The following is a 12380-nucleotide window of genomic DNA, read 5'->3' as shown; positions in this document are numbered from 1 at the left end:
CGATACCCCTCTGGCTGCTATATGACAATCCCCTGAACTGCTGGTCCTTCGGCTTCCCGAGCTTGAAATGGTTAGAAATGAAGCAACAATCCTAGATCTGCAACCTCTCCTTTGAACCACCACCTTTCCTTGCTCCTTTCTTTCTTGGAAAATGGATCCACAACACCAAGAAGTTTCTCTAGTGGCCTTCTAAGCTCCAAGAACACTCAAATATGGATTGAGATTTTGTGGTAGCTCCTTTAGGGTGGAAATGGAGGTTGGCCTTCGATACATAAGGTTCTTTTTATAGGGATAAACCCTAAAATTAGGGTTTGGGAACTCTGAGCATACACTAGGCGTACCTCTCGTACGTTGGGCGTACGCCCTTCCGCACCTGCAATCACTTAACCCTTCTACATCAGGCGTACCCCAGCTTACGATGGGCATACTCTTGCACTGGTCACCTTGCATGCATGGTCCTTTCTTGCCATATTTCTTCATTAAGGACCAATAATGCCAATAACTTCAAAGTGCTATAACTCCTCCATTCTAAGTTTGTTTCCGATAAACTTTATACCCACAAAAAGGTGGCGAGAAGCCCTACGCTCCTGACTACACACCCAAGCCTTAAAACCTTTTGAATAAAATCTGTGACCCATAAAAGACTGAATCGCTTATACTCTGGGCCTCCAAACCCGCAACCGAAGTACTTTTCAAAACGGGGTGTTACAGACTCGATTTTGGAACGAAGTATGATTCACCTTTTAATTTAACCATTCCAACAATTTCCGATTCCTCTTCTTAGCCATACTAGTGCACTAAGGTGTCCTTAGAGGATCAATTGTGACACGGTTTCATAATCACTAAGTTAATCATAAAACATGATACTTAAGTACTTTCCCTTCTTTTCAGATTGGAGAAACTTTTATCTTTCTGCCTAATTGATTATTCTTATTTGTTCTACCATACATTGAAAGTATTCAATGATTCAGAATTACACTTAATCTTGTAAGCATAACAATATTTACTAAACTTTTAGCAAATCATGACGAATATTCTTATCGTTCTTTGTGTTGGACTTGACCAATGCACAAAAATGTGTACTAGATCCCCTAGTCCTTCACTTGACTCACATAATTTTGTGGACAAGTAATTACTCTTCATTTCCCAAATATGAAGGTTCTCATTCATCACACAATACCAGTTGCATGATTCCAAGTTTTTGTCCAATAAACCTTGGGTGATGAGAAGCTTTCCTTATTTAGTAAATTTTGACACCACCACAAACAACATAACTAAGAATCACATCCATTTTCAATATTGCTAACAATAGAAACATACAAACATCAATTTTCATTTGTAATAGAAACATATATATATATATATATATATATATATATAATACAAAAAATCAAAATTTATTTTATTTATAAAAACGCGGAAAAACTTGTCCTTACAATGCAATTACAAATGAAAACTATGTTACTAAATATTTCTAAGCAATCTATCCTAACTCTTAAACATCAACTCAAAAATCTGATCTTCGAACCATGCGATCGAAATCCATTTCTTCATGATCTGACTCAACTCACTCTTCCTTTAAGCTCCCTTTCTTTTCTTCGATCCTACAAAACATTAAAAAGCAATCTTTTCACATCATGTATTAAGAATATACAGATAGGAACTTAATAGAGTTAGATAGTGGATTTACCTTAAGCAGAGTCATACATCTTAACTCTCCCATCCTTGCGAATTTTCAGGTAAGTATGGCAGCTTCGTAACCAATGCTCCTTCTCTTGGTGGTAGAAACAGACAGACTCTTTTGGAATAGCACATGGGACAATCTCAGATTCATCCTTTCTCTTTACCATCTGGTCAAATGGTTTGACCATGGACAATCCCTTTCCATTGGGAATAGAAGAATTTTCTGGACTTCCAATGTTGCCATTGTCCATGGAAGTTTGGGAGGTTGATCTACCAGTCAAATTTTCTTTACCAGTGCGCCAAATCATTGCTGATTCAGCAGCAATAAGCAAATAGGTGAGATCAATGAGGGTCACGTCGTGGTCCATCATATAGTAATCTTTAATGAACTCATTATATGAGTAGGGAAGTGATTGAAGAACCAAGTCAACAACCAACTTCCTTGAGACATCAACACCTAACATTCCCAACTTGTCAATATGTAACTTCATCTCCAAGACGTGAGAACATATAGACTTTCCATCTTCGTGTTTGCTTGCCAATAGGGCTTGAGTGACCTTGAACTTTTCAAGTCGAGGAACATGTGGGTCAGGGAGAACTATTGGAGGAGGTAGAGGAAGTGAGCAATGATTTCCATTTCCACGATCCAATTGTGGAACATCATCTTCATGTGGAAAGCTTTTTCCAAAGGATTCGAGAAAACCATAGTTGTTACAATTTGACATCTACAAAACGGGAGAAATTCAAGTTAGTTGATTCAATCCTTAATATAACACCCAAATGAAATATTAAGGCTAGGACCCAACACAATATTTTACAACTCGGAAGAGTGATGTTGTAATCTAGTTGTAGAATATTTGAAGGTAGGCAAATGACAATTTACCAATTTCCACCATGAAAAACGAAAATAAAATTAGGTTTTAAATAAGTTGAAACTCCTAGATCTTTTGAGATTCATTGAACTTTTCAATGGGATGTTTAATCTCGATTATCCCCTTCAAGTTTGTGACTGGGATACCGAAGATCACAAAGAAGTGTGAATAACCATGCAAATTAGCTTGGTACTCTCGAAGACGTTTATCGCCTAATCAATGTGCTGGTTAACCACATATGCTCCATTGATCTATGATAATCTACGAGCTACCCATTGCCATCCTTCATTGGTCCCATATTAGTGTGCAGGTTAACCACACACGCTCCACTAACTACCAACAAAGTGCAATGTGCATTTTCATGGATTAGCACCAAATTCACATTTTTCCTAAAGTAACTAAGATTTGGGAATTTATAAAAGTGTTTAGTTACTTCGTACTTCATTATACTTATAATGGAAGGTTGTGTCATATCCTACCCGTTCGGCTAATGACCCTCTACTAGTCAAAGGTGCGGTGGGTAAAAGTGGATACCCAATGATGGTCATTTTACAGGCTGCTTCCTTAAACACCCATAATAGACCAACTTTGTGAATGAGGGCTACTAATGATAAGACTGAAATTTACTTATACATATATAATATATTAGACTTTTAATTTTATATAGTATAAGGGTGTATTTTATACATTTAAAATATTAAGTGGTTTAATCTATTAATAAATTAGACTTTTAATTTGATTAATCTTAAACCATATTGTTATGGATTTATTAATTCTCTCTTTTAATTAAACACTTAATTAACTTAATAAAATCCATAAGGATGTAATTTGAACTTTTCAAAGCACTAGGGTTTTAGAATTTAATATTTCAAAATTAATAATTTTTAATTGAATTTTAAATTCCAGAACTTGAGGACAAATTTTGAAACCTTTCAAAATAATAGGGTTTAAATATTTAAATTTCAAAAACAAAAACTTTTAAGTTCAAATTTAAATTATAAAACCTAAAGGGTGTAATTTGAAACTTTTCAAACTTACTAGGTTAAATATTTGAATCAAAATAATCATATATTATCCATATTTAACCAAATCCACCAATTTTGATAAGGATATCCATACCAAACATAAAAAATCGAATTTTGGCAATAAAATCGAGTTTTGGTAATTATCCTAATTCAAAAACTGGTTAGAAAATCGAAAATCTCGGCACCAGAACACTCAACTCGTCGAGTCCACTATGGAACTCGTCGAGTCCATACATGGAGTCGACGACTCAGCCTATCAAACAACAAAATTTTCGATTTTCTGATCTTTGGCAATTCACTTTTGCATCTATTCAATAGAAAAAAAAACGACCTAGGCTCTGATACCACTGTTGGTTTTGAGCATAACATAATCCCTATGGTGTACATGCAACCCTAATTGCTTTGATATAGGGTTTTCTATCTTGAACATACAACTATGAATACCAAAGCAATAACCCTATGACTAGCATACATAAATCAAAATTGACATATGATTAGGGTTAGAAACTTTACCTCTCTTGTTATGTAGCAATAAAAAGTTTAATCCTTCTTGATCTTGACTTATGAAAGCCTACTACCCTAAGTGTTGCACCTCTTATGGAGTCACAAACACTCAACTCAAGAAGATGACTTAAGAGAGAGGTGAAATCGGCTAGGGCAACTCAAAGAAGACATAGGGCCGATTTCAATATGCTAAGGAATATATTTATAGTTGAGGCTATTAGGGTTTTATGGTGGAAACCCTAATTTCCTTGCTTAGGGCTTAATCAATCCATGGAGCTCTTCTAGAAAGCCCCTTGGACGAAATCCTTATAGGCTTCCCTTAGATTTCGTCCAATCTCTTCTATTAGGAGTCCATAGCCCAACCAGTAATTAACAATTAATTGCAATATCAGTCCCCTTTATTTAATTAGTCTGTTTTGGTCACCAAATTAATTTCCGATCAATACTAATTAAATAATATGATTTCCAAACAATATATTAATAAAACCATTTTGAGTACAAATTTATTATTCACATAATAAATTCTACTCTCTCTCCTCTTGTCATCCTATCAAGTTGCATGAGTGAATGCAACCCCAAAGGAACATGCTCATAATCAAATCAAGTACATATCAAAAATAGTTATTGGTTTAGACACCTAATCCAACAGTAGTAATAAAACTAAGAAAATATCTAACATCATTATCGTAAAGAATCTGCATAACTATATTTGATCAATGACATTGAAAAGATAAACAAATTTGATTTATGTGTAACATGGACTTGGAAGCAACCAACGTAACTAATCCAACGAAGTTGATATCACTGGTTATATCTACACCAAAACATGTGTAATCCGGAGCAAGATATTGCATACATCCGTCGAAACGCTGTCATTGCCCTCCACTAGAAACTGGAACTCGAAAAAAACCGGCATACGTACTCATTCTGGAACGTTTTTTGAAAGTATCGAGCACATAAATATATTAAAAACAGAAATGTATTATATATGTGGAAGAAAAACATAGAAAAACCCCAATTCTATCTCTCTGGAACGCCATTCTTGAATGTACGGCCGTTCCGGACATCAGTCTGGAATATATTTTTCCAGTCTGGAAGGTACGGAGTGTCAGATTTCGGACCTCATCTCCACCAACCAGCAACCCCTCGGAACAATATCATAAATACTTCGGAAAATTGTATTCCATAGCACACCTCCGGAACAAAACATCGTGCTTCGGAATATGATATTCCAGATGAAGTGGTCATTTATCCAAAAAAAAGTTATTGGTTATATTTGTTAAAATTATTATTTATAAGGGTTAGATTACTCAATTTCCCTATATATATGAACCAAATACATCTTGCGTTACCGAGTAGGACATTGGCCTCTCGATATGGGAGGTATAATGTTCAAGTTATATGGGTTTCAATTATAGGATATGATATGCAGTGTAATTTGGTGTCTTAAAAAAACAAAATCCCTTCTGAATACAGCTATCAACTACTTGATGTTTTTGTTATTTTTAATCTTAAGTATCATTGTTTTGAAAAATAAAAACATTGTATCGAAGTAAAGAGTTTTTTTATATTATAAATAGATATCAATAACAATATATAAATACGAAAAAATAACATTGTATTCGTAGACACACATTATTGTATTTGTTGATAATGATATCGATTTAAAATAAATAAATAAAAACAAATATACCAAAATGATATTGATCTTTCTTTTTCTAAAATTATATGTTTTTGAAATAAAGACAAGTATGCCAATATTTATATTTTTACAAATAGACACACGTATTGATATAAAATACCATAAAATTTTGAAACTTATATTTATTAACTAATAATGTTTTTTTATAAGCATCCATAACATATAGAGTAATAACCCCTTTGGACAACATCATATGAGTTTGAATGTGATAAACCAAGTATTTTCCCTTAACCTTTCATTCAACTCAAAACCTATAAATACATTATACAACACATACAAGCCAATATGGGTCGATACAAAGAGGCTACAAAACATGGCCTAATAAATACAAGTATACAATAAATATATATCCACTAACATCCTCTCGCAATTTTATCGGGAGGAAAATTCCGAACGTTTAAACTGGTCTTGAAGTCGTTGAAGAGCTACGTCGGAAGTCCTTTGGTGAATATATCGGCATACTGAGCGGAAGATGGCATGTAAAAAACTCTAAGCGCGCCTCGAGCAACCAGATCACGAACAAAATGGATATCAATTTCAATGTGTTTCGTGCGCTGATGCTGAACAGGGTTTGATGTCATATAAATTGAACTAATATTGTCACAGTAGACAATAGTGGCTTTGGTAGGCGGACACCGAAGTTCATAAAGCAAATTACGAACCCAACAAGTCTCTGCAACGACATTAGCAACCCCGCGATATTCCGCCTTAGCACTGGACCGCGAGATAACCCTTTGTCGTTTGGAAGACCAGAAGATGAGATTATCTCCAAGGAAAACACAATAACCTGAGGTTGAATAACGAGGGACAGGACACCCACCCCAACAGGGATCTGAGTAGGCTCAAAGATCAGACGCAAGGGAAACATGAAGTTGTAAACCGTGATCCATAGTCCCTCGAATGTGGCGCACAACACGCTTAAGAGCATGTAAATGAGGCTCTCAGGGGTCATGCATAGAAACATAGATCTGTTAAACCGCAAAGGCAATGTCTGGACGTGTGAAAGCGAGGTACTACAGAGCTCTGGCTAGACTGCGATAAAGAGATGGGTCAGCAACCGGTGGTCCAATGCATCCAGCTTATGTGTAGACTCAGCAGGCGTACGAGTTAGATTGCATTGAAGCATATGAGCACGCTTAAGGATCTCAGCAGCATACTTTTTCTGAGAGAGGAAGAGACCGTGAGACGATCAGGTGGCAAAGATCCCAAGGAAGTAGTTAAGGGCACCAAGTTTAGTCATGGCGAACTCGCGGCTTAGCTGAGCTATGATTGACTGAAGAAGAGTCATGGAAAAAGCAGTCAAGACAATGTCATCCACATATAAAAGCAAATATGCAGTGAGCACCATGATGGTAAATAAAGAGAGGGGAATTGGTACGACTGTGGTGGAACACTATGTGAAGAGCATGTTGAGCAAAACGTTGATACCAGGCCCGAGGGGCCTGTTTAAGGCCATATAAGGATCGTTGAAGGTGGCATACATGATCTGGATGCTGAGGGTCACGAAAACTTGGTGGTTGATGCATGTATACTGTCTCCTGAAGATGGCCATGAAGAAAGGCATTCTTCACGCCAAACTGATGAATAGGCTAGTGTCTGTAGATAGCCAAACTGAGCATAGTACAAATGGTAGCCGGTTTAACCACCAGACTAAAATTCTCATCACAATCAATCCCCTGCTGCTGACTTCGCCCATTTACAACAAGATGAACTTTGTATCGAGAAAGTGAGCTGTCAGCATTAAATTTCTATTAGAATAGCCACATGGATCGAACAATGTTTTCTTCCTTTGGGTATGGTACAAGAACCCAAGTACCATTAGTAGTAAGAGCATTATATTCCTCGAGCATGGCTTTACGCCAATTTGGGTCTTTCAAAGCCTGCATATGTGACCTCGGGACAGAAGAAATTGAGGAAGTGTGTAGAGATGAAGATGGTGATGAAGTTTGGGAGGAGGGTGAGGGATCCTCATGAGGATGAGTAAATGAAGGTGGTGTAGGAATGTTGGAGTCTTCGACATTGTGGGATGGGGTGGCGGAAACGAGATGGTTGGGATGAAGAATGTGTCGAAGAGCAGGAGACATATCGGGATCAGATAGAAAGTCATAGGAGGGGGGTTTAGTGGGGGTGACTAAACCATATGGAAAAACAGTCTCATTAAATACGACATGACGAGATATGATGATCTTTTTAGTTGAAAGATCAAAATAACAAAAGCCACGATGATAAGTAGGGTAGCCCAGGAAAATACAAGGAGTAGAGCGAGGCAGAAGTTTATGAGAGGTTTGGAGACGCGGAAAGAATAGACAACTAAACACTCAAAGATGATCATAGGTTGGGTGACGGTTGTAGAGACGGTAGTGAGGGGTGTCATTTTTTTATGGAAGTGGAAGGAAGTAGGTTAAGAAAGTGGACAACTATATGAAGAGCTTCGGGCCAAAAAGTGGGGGGGGGGGAAGTGGGAGTGAAAGAGAAGGGTACACATCATATTATTAATGATGCGAATCGTTCGTTCAAATCGACCATTTTGTTGGGAAGTGTGAGGGCATGAGAAACGGAAAGTGATCGCGTTGGAAGCAAAATGATCATGAAATTGTGTGTTATTATACTCACTTCCGTTGTCACATTGGAATTGTTTAATGTGACCCCCAAATTGAGTAGAAATTAGATTGGATAGATGTAAGAATTTTGCAAAGACTTCATATTTTTGTTGTATATGATACACCCAAAGATAATGCGAGTATTGATCAATAAATAAAACATAATATTTTAAACCACTATTACTAGAAATAGGAGATGTCCACAAGTCAGAATGAATGATCTCAAAAGGCGCAAAAACAGTAAAATCAGACAAATAAAAAGGTAATCTAGTGTGTTTTCCAAGTTGACAAGCACGACAAGTTACATTGTGTTTATGTAAATGACACGAAATGGAACTACTATAAGATAAGTGCTTCAAGACTTCGTCTCCTGGATGGCCGAGTCGTTGATGCCATGCAGATGATGATGTAGAAACAAAAGCATGACTTATGGAGCTTGAAACTGTGTAGAGAGGCCCGGAACTGTCACAACGGATTAAAGGGCGACGAGTCCGATAATCAAGAACGGTGAAACCATAAGGATCAAAATCAATAGAACAATTATTTTGGGTAGTAAATTTCCGAACATATATGAGATTTTTAATAATGTTCGTAGTTATAAGGACATTTTTCAAATAAAGTGGCCAATAAATATTAGGAATAGGAAAAATGGAGTGTCCCGAAGTCACAACAGATATTGCAGATCCGTTACTGACATAAATAGAGTGAGGGTAATGGTTATTACTAAAGGAATCGAGTATACATGAGTGTGAGTAAACGTGATCAGTCGCCCCGGTATCCATGACCCAACCATCGTTTCCGGGTTCGTTTAGAGACATGGCATTGAACATTTGCGGGAGAGAGGTGGGTTGATCATTGCTGAGAAACGCCCACTGCATCACCCATATTATTGTATACTTGTATTGATTAGCCCATGTTTTGTAGCCTCTTTATACCGGCCTATATTGGCTTGTACGTATTGTATAATATATTTATAGGTTTTAATGTTCATGATGCCATATGCTTTATGGGTGGGGGTAGTAGAGGACTCTCCTATACTTGGCATTTTGATAAAAGAGAGAAGAAACGAAAACATGGAGATGGAGAAGAAAGAATGACAAAAGAAGATGCAGGAATGGCCGTTGTAGGGTTAATGGCCTGATACCATGCTAAACCAACAAAAAGGCTACAAAACATGGGCTAATCAATACAAGTATACAATAAATATATATCCACTAACAGAACGTTGAGACCTTCTTGTGTGATTAGTGTCTAAGCCTGTAACTATATTTGATATGTACTTGACCCGGTTGTGCATGGTCCTTTTGGATTTCCTTCACCAAAGCAACTTGATAGGATGATTTATGGAGAAAGATGATTAATTATGATTTATTAATATATTATATGAATAATATATTAAAGGAGAAATCATATTGTTTAACAAATATTAGTCAAAAATTAATTAAGAATTAGTTTTGTGTCTAAAAGACATTAATTAAACTTAGGGGTCTGGAATTGTAATTATAAGATAATTGAAAATGGGCTATGGATCACCTTGGAACATAGGTTGGACGAATTCTATGGGAATACCATAAGGAATTCGTCCAAGCCTCCAAGGGGTGTTCTAAAGGGAGGCCATGGGCTGCTTGGCGCCTAAGCAGTCAAATTAGGGTTTCCTTGTTTAATAACCCTAATGGCCTCACTATATAAAGACCCCTATGGCCCCCAAAACGTGGTGAACTCTTTTGGAAGAACCCTAGGACGTTTTTGGTGCTCCTCCTCATTCTCATAAGTTGTAACGCACGTAGACCCGGGCTAGTCAACTTAGAGATAATAGGGGTCGAAAACGAATTTTCGACAAAAGATTATTTAGAATAAATAATCTTAACCAAGTTGTAGAATATGTCTCAAGGATTCCGTACATATAAAGAACACTGAAATCCGAGTTATAACGAAGAAGTTATGGCCCGTCAAAGTTTTTTGGCAAAACCGGCATGACACCGGGAGACGTAAATAGTGAATTTACGATACAAGGCTTTTTAGCCTTAGTGATCTAAACAAAAGTTTTAGTGCACGTTAAAATGAGAAAATACAAAAAAGAACGCCCAAATCTGACTTCGTATGAGGAAGTTATGAATTTTCGAAGATTTGGCTTAGCAGTGAACGACCCGAAACTCGAATTTTAGTTTGAGCGGTTTTTGGCATACGCGACCTAAATGATGATTGAATTTCTCATTAATAGGAACTCAATAGTAAAAGGACAGATGAAAACAACGTCAGTATGTAGTAGTTATGAATTTTACGCGGACATTTAACAGTATAATCTCCTCGTGCTGTTAAATTTAAGATCGATCGAGACTTAGCCGACAGAATCAAAGTGAAAGTTGTAGATATTATTTTTACCTACGTGTGGATATAAAGAACTTCAAAAACGGAGCTCGTATGTGAAAGTTACGGATTTTAGAAGTCGGAAGTGTGCTGTGCGAAAATGGGTGATGTGGCACAATTTTGGCCATTACTTTCTCCCTAAGTCTTGCCACTAGATGGTGACATGTGGCACCAAGTTCAACCATTTTTCACCTTATAAATAGAACCTCTCCCACCCTAATTTTCTTCACACCTTTCCCATTCTTTCTTCTCTTTACTCTCTCTCTCTCTCTCTCTCTCTCTCTAACCTCTATCTAGCCTCGAAACCCCCCGAAAAGCCTAGGGAACCTCCTTAGCACGAGGTGGAAGCCCCGGAGTGCTCGACGGCTCCGAGAAGAAGAGCTTTTTGGCTCAGGAACGCTGCTCCAAGCAAAACCCGGTTTTCTATAAAACTCGCTGTAAGTGAGCTACGTCTACGCTATTTTTAATATAGCTTTTATTTAATTGTAGTAACGTTATTAGAAACTTATAATAAGTACTTTGGCTATTATTATGGGTTATATAAGTATTGTTTAACGCGTATATAATAGTAATAATAGCTAGACTATTAATTAGTCTCGACGAATAATAGACTAAATTCTAGTGGTAATAATATTAGGTTTCGTCGAAGGAAATTATTTTTAAGAAGTGAAGTGTTGTTTGAGTTTGGAATCACCACCTTTTCAGGTGAGTGCATAGTTACTTGCATCTTACACATATATATGAAGTATTTTATATAAATTACGTGCTATGTGTGTATATTATCTGAGTACTTGTTGTCTATGCGAGATGAACGCTTTTATAACATGTTTTAAATGATTTAAACTGTATATGTATTTTATATCTACGAAAATGTTTGGGTAAAACATGGGTAGATGTAATAGATGAAATATGAGTTGGATGATGAGGTGAGAGGTGAAATAGACCATGAGGTGAGGGTGAGAGGTGAACGATGTGAGAAGCCTTGTACCCAAATGCTGGCCCCGTCATCTAACAGAGTATAGATAACAACCACAGACTATTCTAGACAGTCCAGTGGAACACTAGTAGGCTCGCAACCTGTAGGTGTTGTGAACGATGTGTTCACCGGTGTACTCTAAAAACCCATTGACATGTATTGCGAGTGGATTCTTGGAAACGATAGTGTTGATAAACGAGATAACCCTGGCAGCTGCGCCTAAAGGACAATACCGACAGATGCGCCTCATAGAGAATGTCACAATTTTGGCAGTTGTGCCTAAGTGACAGAACTAGCAGCTGTGTTTGACAGATGTGTCATTGACAACGATGGAATTTGTACCTATTCCTTAGGATAATCCTTAGGAATGAATGAACGATAAATAGCTGATTCTTAGGGTAGATCCTTAAGAATAAAGAAGATAATGAGGATGGGTAATTGGGTTGATTGCTTGATTGTTTAAACATAATAATTATATTATTGTGGGTTGAAAACCTATGTACTCACCAGGTTTCCCAACCTGATCCACTCAGTTTATTTGTATCACATGTGTTGATATGAAGTTACATTACACTGAGAGATTAAGGATATATAAATCACTAGTGTAAATGAATGTAAGTTCTGTTTATGCTTATGTTTCTGTATTGACCA

This window comes from Lactuca serriola, chromosome 3 (genome assembly GCF_051521515.1).
Source record: "Lactuca serriola cultivar US96UC23 chromosome 3, Lser_US96UC23_V15, whole genome shotgun sequence".
Classification (NCBI taxonomy): domain Eukaryota; kingdom Viridiplantae; phylum Streptophyta; class Magnoliopsida; order Asterales; family Asteraceae; genus Lactuca; species Lactuca serriola.
Note: the sequence above shows the minus strand (reverse complement) of the source record.